Below are 15004 nucleotides of genomic sequence, written 5' to 3'. Positions count from 1 at the left end.
AGAAGGAGGGTCATCTTTGCAGTTAGTATCCAAATAACGTGTAGAACCTTGAGGCAGTGTGTGTGTGAATGTGAATGAATGGTTGCAGACACTTGACTTTTGCCACCCTTGCTCACTGCAGACAGTACATTAAAAACACAGAGTCGCTGAGCTCAGCTTGGTGCCCCCTCAGCTCAACCCCAAGTGACTGTCCAGCTCACCCACTCCTAAGGCCAGCTCTGGGGTAGGTCACTGTGAGTACAGAAATCTGGATTAGACGAGCCTTTGGTCTGATCTAGCAGTACTCTTCTTACACACTTGAACTTTTTAAAATTGCATATATATACACACATAACTTTCCCCATAATGCCCCTCTCTCCTTTCATCCTTACCAGGGATTCACCTCAGCTGACCGGCCTCCACCTGTTCCATCAATACCCAAAATGAATCCCTGATCAGGGATGAAGAGATATGCTCAGCATTACTGAGCTCCTTGACAAGCCCAAGTAAGGATCTGGTTCCAATTCAAGTTGAAACAATTATCGGTGTGTCCCCCTTCCCATTCCCCCCTCTTTTAAATATGCTGTAATATTTTTGCATCTTATATATTTTCATGCTGGGTTCCTTTCCAGGCAGCTAATTATAAACTTCATTATAATAGTTCATTATATTCTTCTATTGTTCAATTAGTTTAACAAGTTGCCAAGTGGAATACAAGGCAGGCAATTAGCTTGATCTAATGGCAATGAACTCCTGAATGTGGGTTACCAAAAATATCCTTTATAGAGCTCTTCTTGCAAATTTTACCAATCAGTGAACAATAGAAAAAAGAAAGAAAAGGGGACCGAAAAAAAGAGTGTGTCCAGAAATTTATCCATGGGTGGAACGGCTCTTCTTTGCTTTTATTAAACGGCAGTGTGAGTAGTGAAGGAGAACATTAAAATTCTACCACCACAAACTTTCTTCTCCCATTCCTCATAAAACACTGTGGGTATGTCGTCATCCCTGTCTTTGCTTTTTATTTAACGTTTAACATGTTTGATGCACTGAATGGGCAAGATCATGATCGTTTTGATCTGATCAAGTATTTGTGAGCTTTTAAATGGAGTGTGTGTATGTGTGTGTTCAGAGCAAAGGTATGAAAGAGAGAGAGAGAGAGTGCAAGCCAAACAAGAAGTTTGGACAGTGATAAGAACATAGGAAGGGATCTGCAGCTGGATCAGACCAAATGCCCATCTTCTCCAGCATCCTGTTTTCACTGTTTTCACCAAGTGGGGTCGTATGGCAAGCCCACAGGCAAGACATGAGCACAACAGCGGTCACCTCCCTCGTAGTATGGCCTGCAACAGTGGAACCAGGTCATGGGCATCATGGCTAGCAGCCAGCCAATAAGAGCCTTCTCCTCCATGAACTTTCCCAATCCCCGTTTTAAGCTGTCTAAGTTGGCAGCCATCTCACTAGTTCTTACGGGAAGAAATTCCACAGTTTTAACTGTGTGCTGTGTGGAGTACTTCTTATAATCTGTCCTGAAACTCCTGACATTCAGCTTCAATATCTAGCCCAGAGACCTAACACAAGAGGGAGAAACGATTCACTTTCTCTCCATTGTGTGTAGCATTGTACACCCTCAGCATCTCCTCCCTTACTAGTCTTTTTTCCTAAACTCAAAAGCCTCAGATGCTGTAACCCTTGCTCATATGGTAGCCCTCCCTTGATCATTCTGCTCGCCTGCGTGAATGCCTCTTTTAAAATCCACCCCAGTAACAATCCACTGGATTCCTAACGTGGCACAAGAAGATCTGACACTTCTCCCTCTTTATCCAATACCTCCCTGCAGCGATGGCATTGATCACAGAAGGAGTTAATGACATGGCAGTCAATGAAATCACCAAGGAATTAAGTTCAGGCTCAGGCATTATTAGCTCCTGACTTGAACCAGAACTTCTTGACATCTTCTTGACATCCGTTTCCGACAAAGACAAAAAGTGCATGTACCCCTCAGCATGCCACAAAGGGAAATCGGGATGCATATCCTTTGCTAAGAGAATCATAGACTCATAGAACTGCAGAGTGGAGGGTTCCTGAGAGTCATCCTGCCCAACCCACTGTTAGAATTCCTGCTCCACGATTGCAGTCATGGGATTTTTGTCTATCACATGATGGTATATGTTTTGACTCCACAGTGACGGAGACAGGATGTTTGTGTTACTGTGTTCCGTGAAGTGGGACTGTTGTCGTTTGTTCCTTTTCTCTTTGCTGTCTGATGCTTGAGAGAGAAGGAGCCATGTTGCAGTGCTCTGTGTGTGTTTATATGTAAATAAAGTAGATTAGCCAAAATGCTGAGTTGCTGAGGTCTGTCACGCAAGATGCGCAAACTCTGCGGATCCCTAAGTGTGCCAGTGTCGGTTGGCATTGGTCGCTGTGATGTTCAGGGCAGAAGAAAGCTTATGAAGCTCCCAAACAATCGAACAGGAGGGAGAGAACATGCCAGTTGGGCATGTGTATTTGCCAGGGTCATACTCAAGTGTAGGCTGAACTCCTGACACCCACAACAAGGCCAGGATCTCACCCCAGCAGGACAGGTTTACTGGAGGCTGAGAGCGCACACTCTCTCCTTAAAGCCGCTGCCTGTGAGGAATGTAGGCAGTTGGGAGACAGAGAGGAGGTGTGGCAGGGGCCAGAGCTGGAGTCCACTGCCTTCTGCTCCAACACTGGACAGAGGTAGCTGCCCTCTAGCCAGTACCAGTGCTGCCACTCAGGGACTATGGGCACCCGCATAGCCACCTGCCTCCCAGCCAGGATGGGGCACATGTCACACCTTTTGCATGGCTGCACACTCTTCTCTGCTCACTCAAATGCCTGAGGAATTTGGAAGTACCTGCTGCGGCTGCCACAGTCAAGGGCGAGAGCCGCAGGGCTAAAATCTGGGGTGTCTCGATTAAATCAGGACAGCTGACGGGTCTGAGTCTGACAAGCTCTCCGCTCTTGACACCAGCTGGGATTTAACCCTCAATTGAGACAGGTGTGTGTGCCTGAGACAAAGATTATGGTGGCTTGCTTTATGGCACAGTGGCAAAACTGTGATAATAAAGAGTGGGGAATTCAGCATTATTGTTCAAACCATCTAGGCAGGCCAAAGGCCAAAGGCCCACTTAGTCCAGCATCCTGTTCTCACAGTGACTCTTGAAATGACTCTGGGAAGTCCACCAGCAGGGCGTGATTCTGTTTTGAGGCATAGCTAAGTACACAGATCCAGTGTGAGAAGTTTGAACATTCTTAAAAATAGGACAATTAATGGCCAGTATATTGTCACACCCAGCTGGGGACTTCACAATGGACCTTCTTTGTGGTAAAACAGACAGCTCATCGCAAGAGCAGCAGCTGTAGAAATAATGACGTAGAGCAGTCTTTGCCAACCTCGTGTCCTCCAGATTTTTGGGTCAACAACTCCCATGCAGGTGGTGTCAAGATACAAACAGGCCTTCCCAGTGGTGACTCCCTGTCTGTGGAATGCTCTCTCCAGGTAAGTGCACCTGCTGCCTTCATTGTTTCCTTTAGGTGCCAGGTTAAAACATTTCTGTTTCTTCAGGCCTCCTGGCCATCGCTTAGTGGAGTGGGAAGACTTGGATTATTTATTTATCTAGGATGAGCATGTCCAGGTATTGTGTCTTATATTGGTTGTTGTTGTTGTTTTAAAGTGTTTTAATTCCTTTTAAAGATGCCTGCTTCTTGGGAGAAAAGCAATGACAAACCTAGACAGCATCTTAAAAAGCAGAGACATCACCTTGCCAGCAAAGGCCCATATAGTTAAAGCTATGGTTTTCCCAGTAGTGATGTATGGAAGTGAGAGCTGGACCATAAAGAAGGCTGATCGCTGAAGAATTGATGCTTTTGAATTATGGTGCTGGAGGAGACTCTTGAGAGTCCCATGGACTGCAAGAAGATCAAACCTCTCCATTCTGAAGGAAATGAGTCCTGAGTGCTCACTGGAAGGACAGATCGTGAAGCTGAGGCTCCAATGCTTTGGCCACCGCATGAGAAGAGAAGACTCCCTGGAAAAGACTCTGATGTTGGGAAAGATGGAGGGCACAAGGAGAAGGGGATGACAGAGGACAAGATGGCTGGACAGTGTTCTCGAAGCTACCCGCATGAGTCTGACCAAACTGTGGGAGGCAGTGGAAGACAGGAGTGCCTGGCGTGCTCTGGTCCATGGGGTCACAAAGAGTCGGACATTACTAAACGACTAAACAACAACAACAATGCCTTTTATGCTGGAAGACACCTTGAGACACTCTTCTCTGTGTGAAAAGTGACAAAGAAATATAGTAGATAAAGGAATCGCTAAATAATTTTGGGAATGGGCACAGATCCTAACCCCAGTCATCCACAGCTTCTCTGGTTTAACCACAAAGAAGAAAAATGCTAGGTCATAATTTCCTTTCATATTATGAATTCGAATATCTGAGGCCTGGGACCGAACACTCCCAGTCAGGGGCTGGTCCCCATGCATTTCTCTTTCTACCTCAACAATTTTAAATTTAAACCTGGGAAATCCAACTGAATGCCACCTGTGTGCCGTTTTCCAATTCAGCGCCACTTTGATTCCCTTCATTCGCGAGCGTCACCATCTGACAAACCCCCTCGCTTTGACAGATGGATGAGCTTTGTGCTATCCTCCCCTTAATGTGCTCCCTCGGTGCTCTTACAAAATTTCCTCTCAGGGATTCTTGTTCCTAAGCAGAAAGAGAGAGATAAATGGCTTGTCGCATTGGAGAGATGAATAACCACACCCAGGACGGTTCATATGCTGCTTTTTCTATTCCTCCCATCTCTCTCTCTCTCCCTTTCTTCCCCCCTCAGCAAAATCTTCCTAATGTGGTGTCATATCTCCTCACGAGCTCTAATTAGTCTCTCCTTTCCAGTTGTGAGGGGGACGGATGTCAACAAGTCTGTTCCCGTAACAGGCTGGAGATTAAAGATGATGCCTGCCACCCAAGGCGAAGGGCGCTGAGGAGCTGGAGAGCCCATGGGGAGATCACAGAGGGAGAAATCCACATCTGCAACTCTCCAAAATCCAGGCAACTGCCTCATCAGTAATTCAGGTCTCAGCGGAGAGAACCATTCCGCCTAATGAGGACACTTCCGTGCTGGAGGGTAAGCATTTGTGTGCATCTATCTGTTGCCAGGATGCTCTGACAAGACTATTTCTCCCAAAACGTCAAGCGAGCAGAAGAGGCAAGGAGAAGCCAGTTTTTTTGGTGGAAGTGCCCTGCCTTGGTAGAATCATAGAACTGCAGAGCTGGAAGGGACCCTGGGGTCATCTAGTCCAACCCCCTCCAATGCAGGAATCTCCACTAATCTAATAACAGATCCCACTCGGCTTTTCCTCAGTTTCTCATTTTGCCAATCTTAAACTCAGCTCTCCACATTCTCACATTGGTTTTGGATTTATTTTTATTTTTTTTGGCTCGCTAAATTCATCGGCATTTTCGTGTGAATTTGTCCTACTGCACACATTTTTCCAACCAATTTTCATTAATTAATGCATTTTTTACTAAACAAACAAACAAACAAACAATTATTTATACCCCGCCCATCTGGCTAGGTTTCCCCAGTCACTCTGGGGGGTTCCAACAAAATATTAAATTACAGTAGTCCTTCAAACATTAAAAGCTTCCCTAAACAGGGCTGCCTTCAGATGTCTTCTAAAAGTCTGGTAGTTGTTTTTCTCTTTGCCATCTGATGGGAGGGAGTTCCACAGGGCGGGTGCCACTACCGAAAAGGCCATCTGCCTGGTTTCTTGTAACTTGGCTTCTCGCAGCGAGGGAACCACCAGAAGGCCCTTGGTGCTGGACCTCAGTGTCCAGGCAGAACGATGGGGGTGGAGACGCTCCTTCAGGTATACTGGACCGTGGCCATTTAGGGCTTTAAAGGCCAGCGCCAACACTTTGAATTGCGCTTGGAAATGTACTGGGAGCCAGTGTAGATTTTTCGAGATCGGTGTTACCTGGTCTCGGCGGCCACTCCCAGTGAACAGTCTAGCTGCCGCATTCTGGATTAGTTGTAGTTTCCAGGTCACCATCAAAGGTAGCCCCACATAGAGCACATTGCAGTAGTCCAAGCGTGAGATAACCAGAGCATGCACCACTCTGGAGAGACAGTCTGCGGGCAGGTAGGGTCCCAGCCTGCATACCAGATGAAGCTGGTAGACAGCTGCCCTGGACACAGAATTGACCTGCGACTCCATGGACAGCTGTGAGTCCAAAATGACTCCCAGGCTGCGCACCTGGTCCTTCAGGGGCACAGTTACCCCATTCAGGACCAAGGAGTCCTCCATACCTGCCTGCCTTCTGTCCCCCCAAAACAGTACTTCTGTCTTGTCAGGATTCAACCTGAATCTCTTAGCCGCTATCCTTCCTCCATTTCTGTGGACACTTTACCCCAGTTTGTGCATTTTTCTTCAACTTAGGGCTTGTCCATATTTCCACTTTTTATGTGACCATAAAGCAAATATGTGAGAGTTTTCTGGTTGTCCTATGCACAGATCCGAGAGGTTTTTGTTTATCCTGCCACTTTCCCTGGGAAAACCCGCTTTTTCCTGCTGAATTGGAACAATGCCTGAGCACTATAGTTTACCCCTCACAGAGCTACAATTCCCAGCACCCTTAAAGAACTACATCTCCCAGGATTCTTTGGGAGAAATCATGTGCTTCAAATGTATGGCGGATCGCTACATATTTCCTTTTCTTCCTCCTTGTTTAATAACGGTTACAAGATCAGGCTCTGTTGCCACCATCTACTGATTGTAACATTATTACAGCTCACGTGCAATCGAGCATAAAGGCCCATATCTCTCCAAGACATCTATAGTCTCTAAAACAGAGCCAGAAAGATTTTTATCTTGAAGGGCAGTCCCAGAGACAAATGCGCAATGCCCAGCTCATTAATTTCTTTTGAAAGACAGGCTCTCTTTCATCCATGTGTGGCAAACAACCCCATATTACAGTCAGCTGTTTCCTCTACCTTAGAAACTTCACCAAGATCAGTGTAAACCTTCCCACCAAAAAAGGTAAAGGCAAAGGACTCCTGACAGTTAAGTCCAGTCGCAGATGACTCTGGGGTTGCGGCTCTCATCTCGCTTTACAGGCCGAGGAATCCGGCATTTGTCCGTAGACAGTTTTTCCGGGACATGTGACCAGCATGACTAAGCCGCTTCTGGCGAAAACAGGGCAGCACACGGAAACGCTGTTTAGCTTCCCGCTGGAGTGGTACCTATTTATCTACTTGAACTTTTTGGCATGTTTTCGAACTGCTAGGTTGGCAGGAACTGGGATGAACAACGGGAGCTCACCCCGTTGCGGGGATTCGAACCACCAACCTTCTGATCAGCAAGCCCAAGTGGCTCAGTGGTTTAGACCACAGTGCCACCTGCCTCTTTCCAACCATACATAAATTACTCCGAAGTAACGTGGGTCTGTGTGTCGCTCCGACCCAGCTTCTGCCAAACTAGCAGTTCAAAAGCATACCAGCGCAAATAGATAAATAGAATGCGGCAGCGGGATGGTGAACGACATTTCTCTGTATTCTGGTCCTCTGTGCAGCAGTAGCAGCCCATGGTCAACTGGGCTTCACTGTCCAGGGTTTCTTTACCTTTACTCCAAAGAGCACAATGTCCCGTCAAAATTCTCAACAGAATGACTTTTCTCAGCTCCCTTCTTAACTTGAAAAACCAAAAATCTGGCTCTGCACTTTCACTCAGGCTTGCTGCTGCCTTTGCTCCTGGGTCTGATCTTGGCTGGACTAAAGTGCTGGTGGTCTCATGAACCTGTGTCATGGGCTGGCTGGATGTAGAGGAGTGGTGGGGGCACCAGCTTGGGAACCCCCAAGGGAAGAAGGCTCAGAGCCAGGGGACTGGCGGTGGGATGACAATGCATGGTCAGAGGGAGAAGAGGGAGCAGGCTGGGAGGAGGAGGTGTCGGAAGCTGAAGTAGTAACAGGGTTTAGTGAGATGGGAGAGTCTGTGGCAGAGAGCAGTTCAGGATTAGAGGAAGAAGCAGAGGCTGTTGAGGAGGGCGGCCAAAAGGCAGAGATGAATCAGGCTGATGCAGAAGTCAGGGGGCTCCCCCTCCTGCTGCAACCAGCTTCCCTCCCCGCTGGATTCACAGAACCAGAAAAGATATGAAGAGGGTGGAGCACAGCCAGACAAGGCGACAAAGTCCCAGACTGCTTTGGAAGGACCTGGGGGAGGAGGAGCCTTTGGAAGTTGTGGGAAGGCGGAGACCTTCAGTCCTCACGTCTCATTGGGGCAAGATCTACTGGGAAGAGACCTGGCCTCCTGAGCTTTCTTGCTTCTTTGAATAAAGAGTTAACTTCACTGACGCCATGTGAGTTATTGCTGACCTGCTCCCGGCACCTGCTCCTGACAAACTGTGACCTCAAGCAGAGTATTTCCCAGTATGGTGGTCTCAGGGTCATCATTGGTGTCTTCTCATGTCCTCTTGAACTTGGTAAGGAGCTTCTCTTCCTCTCTGGTCCATTCCAGTCCTAGACTGGTACCACCAGCAGAAATTGGGTCAATAACGGACTGGTGGCTTATGAGTGGAGCCAAGCAAATCCTGAAGGTCATGGATGGCAGAACGTGGAACTTCTTTGCGCTGGGTTCTCCAACAGAACATTCCATGGCCAGCAAGTGGATTTCTAGGTCGTCATTACATGGAGCAGCATTTAAGGTGTTGGAAATAAACTGGGAGTGGTCCTGTCCTGTCCTGCAGTCTGACAAGGCCAGGCTCATCTTTGGGGAATGCAGAGGTCTGAAATTGCTCCAGCAAGGAACAAGCCTAAACTGAACCCTTTCATAAGAGATAACACCAGGTGCAGCCTAACTATTAACACCAGTTGTGTTGCAAGATGCTTAAAGGGTTCCAGACTTCTCCGGTAACTTCCAGCTGTGACAGAGCAGGAGAAGCTCAGGTCTTCCAGGGTCTTTCACAGTGGGGACCTCAGAGTCAGACAGTGCCACACCTTCATTCTGGGTGCACGTGGTGGACCCGCAGGTTCAGTGCCATAGCCATGTCTCTGGGGCTGGCACAGGGTGCCCTTCAGAACCCTTGACTCTGTCACCTGATGAAGAATCCAACTCCTGATCTCTGACAGATCCAAATTCAAATCCCTCCTCAGCCACAGAGCTTGCTGGCTGCCTTTGGACAACAGTCTTTCAGTTGAGGATCGTCATGAGAGTAAAACTGTGCAGGCATGTCACAAAACCTCTTTGAAAGAAGAGAGGGATAAAAATGTAATACTGTAAATGTGAACCAATTCCTAGACTCTGGCTTGAGACGGTTAACCTGGACCGGTGCCCAGCCAGCTTGGTTGTGACCTTTTTGTGAAGAAAAACTAAACTGGCCTCTTTCTTTGGGTGGAAAGGAGAGAATAATGGGAGAGGCTGAGAACTATGCAGGCTTTAGATGGAGATGGGGCAAAAGAAAAAAAAGGAACAGCAGGTCATTTGGAGAACAGCTATTAGCCCGATCCCATTCCTTTGTCACAAATTCAAAAGCCCCATTATTCTCGTTGCCTGCCCCTCCGCTTCTACTTGACCCCAGAGCAGCTGCCAATTCTTCATGAACTGTGCCACTAGTGTCCCCTCCCTCTGCCCCTCCACAACTCACTGTGAAGACATCTAAAGCAGGGCAACCTCTCCCCAGCCCTTCCTATTCCTCGTTCCTTCAGTTTGACTTGCAGACCAAGTTTCATTTGTGTTGTTGAGGATACAGTCTAGGATGGAGGGATGGAGGAATATGCCAATTTTGGTTCCTCTCAGTGTCTCATTTTTCCCAGTCTTAAGCTTGGTGCTCCACATTTCCACACCAGTTCATTCTTTTGCATTTTAGTGAAAAGTTCTCCTAATATACCCATCTGTGCATGCTGTTTTGCCTAATATAAACATCTTTGCAAAGCATTTCCCCACAATGTAATGCATTTTTGCAGTGTCATTTTCACTAATACAGTGGTACCTTGGGTTAAGAACTTAATTCATTCTGGAGGTCCGTTCTTAACCTGAAACTGTTCTTAACCTGAGGTACCACTTTAGCTAAAGGGGCCTCCCGCTGCTGCCGCGTGATTTCTGTTCTCATCCTGAAGCAAAGTTCTTAACCCGAGGTACTATTTCTGGGTTAGCAGAGTCTGTAACCTGAAGCGTCTGCACCTGAGGTACCACTGTGTGTGCATTGAATGCACACTTTACATGAGTAGATGCATTTTTACACACTACTTGAGCTGGAGAATTGCATTGCAAAATTCAGGGAAGTGCAGATTTCAAAGGGTGGCTAGTTGCTGAAGAAAGTGCGGATTTAGATAACTTTGGCTGTCAGTGAGAACGGAATCGAATTCCTCTTCTAATTTCTACCAGGACAACACACCCTCTGGTAGTTGTCATTGACCTCTTTCAAACTGTGATAAATTTTCATTCCCCCAGCACAGCAGTAGAGGCTCATGAAATCATAATTAATACACTTTCCCGCTTTCATTCTTTTTTTGTTTCTTTTAAACGAAGAAAATCCTACAGTTCAAGCTTCCCAAACAACCTCCCATCTGCCTCACATGCTGTGGCAATGAACTCTTCCAGATGGCATCTGAGCATCCTCACGGATGGCTCTGTGTGCTAATGGCTCCCAGCTAATTCTTAATAATGAGCGAGAGAACATCTGGAATGGATCTGGGTGCCTTGTTAGAGTCCCCTTTACCTGAGCAGAGAAACTGCAATTATGCTCTGACAACGGGAATATTAGAATTAATTGCACAGCACAAGGCGGGACTACCCTGCTCTCAGAGGGCAATTTTGGTTAGGGCAAGTCGAGTTCCTTCCGTTGGCAAGAAATACCATGTGGAAATAATGAGCTGTGTTTTTGTCCAGACCTATGCCACTTCTAGCAATTCGAGAAGCCTAGAAATTTCAAAGACCTGTAGCCAGATGCAATATACTGAATTATATCTATCGTAGGGTGTTCCAATTCCTGGCCTGAGGGCTGCATGCCTTGAGGACTTTTTTTTGGTGGCCCTTGGCAACTTCTGAGGCCCCCAATCTGGTGCCCCCCAGATGTTGGACCACAACAGGAGCAGGAACATTTTACAGCCCGAGCCTTCACACACCTCTCTCCCCCCTTCATCCAAGGCAAAGAGGCATTGTCAGAGTTGAAGAGTGTTTTTCCAGCCAGGCAAAAGCAATAATGGAGGGTGCAAAGCAAGACCAGTGGGGAGGGTGGGTGGAGTGGGTGGGGTGGCCTGGGGAGAGTGCTGAGGGGCCAGAGAGAAAGTCTAGGAGGACTCCATTCAGCTACCAGACCTGTGCTTCTCCACTACTAGGCTCCAAGATCTGAAGACCATCAGGTTGGGACAGCCACTTATGTGTTACCCATGAGTTTATTCTTGAAGAAGTTTCACCTTGGCTGCTTTTGACCAGTGTTGGTGCTTCCTCTCACTTGCCTGCTGCTGTGTGACAAGAGGTTTTCTCTGTCTTGACTCTTCTAAATTCTGCCACTCAGGATTGAAGGGACATGGATGGGTCCTCCAGCCCTGCTGTGATTTGCGGTGCCCAAAGGACCAGCCCTTTGTTCAGCTTCCTGGAAGAAGTTCTCCATCCACCTGCACTTTCCTGTCCACCTGCTGAGAGCTCTCATCGCACAAATGAAGCGTTGCTGGCTTCCTTCTTCCAGACTGTTGCTGCTCAATGAGGCATTTTATGTGAAACTTCATCCTCCACCAAGTAGCTGCAACAAAATTCTGTGAGTTTGATTCCACCTGCAGCTCTCCTGGTTAACGCTGTCGCTTTATGGCTTCTGGTCGCCAGGCGGTGTAGGAGGAAAGCTTGCTGCTGTCTGGAGGTGCTGGGATTAGTGCACAGTTCACTGTGTGGTGAACCACTGAACTGCGGATGGCAGCTTCTTAGCAAAGTACGGTACCTTCTGGGCTGCTGCTGTCTACCCAGACTGGTCATTAGATCTCCTTGAGATTGCTTGTACCTCTCTATAGTCATGTTTTCTGCTCCCCCTCCTCCATATATATAGCAGTATCTGTGGTGCAAATATATGTTATATGACTAGTGATGCTTGAGGAATGAAATCTTTGCAAGTCCCTACATGAGACGATCTGATCCACACCTTGGAGTAATGTGCAGACTGAATTTAGCAACCCACCAGGTTTTGCACTTTCTCCAAATGTTGGAACGCCGTACTCTGCAATCTAAGCTAAATAATGACAGACATGCATTTTAATCCACGTTCTGAGAGGCAACACTCATTATGTATCTTAAAAATAGTTGCACATTTAAATACACATTAAAATATGGATTTAGATAGCATTGTGAGAAGTTTTTTAAAGTAGTGGCTGAATATTGCAGGAACATAATTAAGGACTGGCAGTTTTGCTGGTTTTCTACATGGCACAGTTGACTCCAGGTTGTCCCATCAGGAGTGCACAGCAAGCTACTACCGCCCTATATCTTTACTTAATGTGGATTACAAAATTTTTGCAGACATTTTGGCAAAAAGATTGAAAAGAGTGTTGGCAGAAGAGATTCATAAGGACCAAACAGGCTTTCTCCCAGGTAGACATATGTCAGACAATGTGAGGAACATTATAGACATTTTGGAGCTGCTGGACGTTGACATTAATAGGAAAGCAGTTTTGATCTTTGTGGACGCGGAGAAAGCCTTTGACAACATTTGTTGGACTTTTATGAAAAAGAATCTCCAAGGGATGGGGGTAGGACAAGGTTTTGAAAACGGTATAGGTGCAATATACTCTCAACAAAAGGCCAAATTAATTGTAAATAACGTGGTAACAGAAGAAATACCTATAGAAAAAGGTACACGACAGGGCTGCCCAATATCCCCTTTGCTTTTTATATCGGTCCTGGAGGTTTTGTTAAACATGATTAGAAAGGACCAGTTGGTTAAAGGAGTTCAGGTCGGAGTTAGACATTATAAATTAAGAGCATTTGCAGATGACCTAGTATTGACTTTGCAACAGCCAGACACTAGTACTAAAAGAGTATTAGAATTAATTGAAACATTTGGTCGAGTAGCAGGTTTTAAATTGAATAGACAAAAAACGAAAGTGTTGGAAAAAAATTTAACAATGGAAGAAAGAGAGAGTTTTCAGAATGAAACAGGTTTGGAAATTACAAAAAGGGTAAAATACCTGGGGGTAAATTTAACATCCAAGAATGTGAACTTATTTAAGGATAATTATGAAAAATGTTGGTCAGAAGTTAAAAAGGATCTGGAAATATGGTCAAGGCTGAAACTTTCCTTGTTAGGCCGAATCGCTACTATTAAGATGAATGTATTGCCTAGAATGCTGTTTTTATTCCAGACGTTGCAGATTGTGGATAAGATGGACTGTTTCAAGAAGTGGCAGAAAGACATATCAAAATTTGTCTGGCAGGGCAAAAAGCCCAGAATTAAATTTAAGATTTTAACTGATGCAAAGGATAGAGGGGGGTTTGCCCTGCCGGACTTAAGACTTTATTATGAATCAGCAGCTTTCTGCTGGTTGAAACACTGGCTACTTCTTGAGAATACCGACATTTTGGATCTGGAAGGGTATGACAATAGTTTTGGTTGGCATGCATATTTATGGTATGACAAGGTAAAGGTGTATAAAAGTTTTAAAAACCATATTGTAAGGAAAGCATTGTACAACGTTTGGATTAGATACAAAGATTTGTTGGAAAGTAAAACCCCTAGGTGAGTATCACCAATGGAAGCTAGGGAAGTAAAAAAGCTTAATATGGATTCTAAATGGCCAAAATATCATGAGATCATAGAATACGATGGTGAAAGGGTGAAACTTCAGAGTTATGAGAAACTAAAACCTAAGGTTCGAGATTGGTTGCATTACTATCAGATAAATGAGACGTTTAAACAGGACAGGAAAATAGGATTTCAGAAAGAGAAGTCAAAATTAGAAACAGAATTGTTGGAACCCAATACTAAGAATTTATCAAGAATGTATAACTTGCTGTTAAAATGGAATACACAGGACGAAACGGTGAAATCAGCTATGATCAAATGGGCACAAGATATAGGTCATGATATCATGTTTGCTGACTGGGAACAATTATGGACCACCGGTATTAAATTTACTGCATGTAATGCTTTAAAAGAAAATATTATGAAAATGATCTACCGGTGGTACATGACCCCAGTCAAGCTAGCAAAGATTTATCATTTGCCTAATAATAAGTGTTGGAAATGTAATGAGACTGAAGGCACTTTCTACCACCTTTGGTGGACCTGCCCAAAGGTTAAAGCTTTCTGGGAAATGATCTATAATGAAATTAAGAAGGTCCTTAAGTGGACTTTTCCTAAGAAACCAGAGGCTTTCCTTTTGGGTATGGTGGGCCAAGTGGTGTTAAGAAAGGATAGGACTTTTTTTATGTATGCCATTACAGCAGCAAGAATTCTACTGGCAAAGTATTGGAAGACGCAAGAATTACCTACTCTGGAAGAATGGCAAACAAAGGTGATCGATTTTATGGGACTGGCCGAGATGACGGGCAGAATCCGGGACCAGGGGAAAGAGACAGTGGAAGAGGACTGGAAGAATTTCAAAATATATCTTAAAAACAATTGTAAAATTGAGGAATGTTAAGATGTCAGGGGGTAAGAAGTAAAGAATTGCAGCAGTAAACAAAAAAACTTAAGAAATATTTACGAAAAGGAATTAAGACAATGGACTTAAGGGTTGCTAAAGAATTATTAAACAAGGATGCAGGGATGGGGAGGTATGGGGAAGTCAAAGAAAAAAGGTTATGAACCGATGAGTATGAAGTTATATTGTGTTATATTGCTGTTTATTATCTGTGTGGAAAATTAATAAAAATTATTATAAAAAAAAAATAAAAAAAAAAAAAGGAGTGCACAGCAAGCTAGACCAAAGAGAACCAAAGAGTAAGGTCAATAGGACTTACTTACAGGTAAGTGCCATTAGAACTGCTTCACCTTCAGGGTGCATCCAGCCCAAT

The 15004-nt window shown here is 45.3% G+C and overlaps 1 long non-coding RNA gene across 2 annotated transcripts in view; it reads left to right on the top strand.

Moving 5' to 3' along the window:
* LOC307205111 overlaps window positions 1-12076 on the top strand; it is a 31017-nt gene extending 18941 nt beyond the window's left edge. Inside the window, exons 2-3 of one of the 2 annotated variants that reach the window (XR_013833876.1) lie at window positions 375-485; window positions 11520-12076. This is a non-coding gene — a long non-coding RNA (uncharacterized lncRNA). Of the gene's footprint in view, window positions 1-374; window positions 486-1816; window positions 2134-11519 lie in introns of those variants that run through there. The other variant, XR_013833877.1, reaches the window with a different exon arrangement.
* Window positions 12077-15004: the final 2928 nt, after the last annotated feature.

Source organism: Podarcis cretensis (assembly GCF_951804945.1).
Source record: "Podarcis cretensis genome assembly, chromosome: 16".
NCBI lineage: Eukaryota > Metazoa > Chordata > Lepidosauria > Squamata > Lacertidae > Podarcis > Podarcis cretensis.
This window is presented reverse-complemented; position numbering and strand designations above follow the sequence as displayed.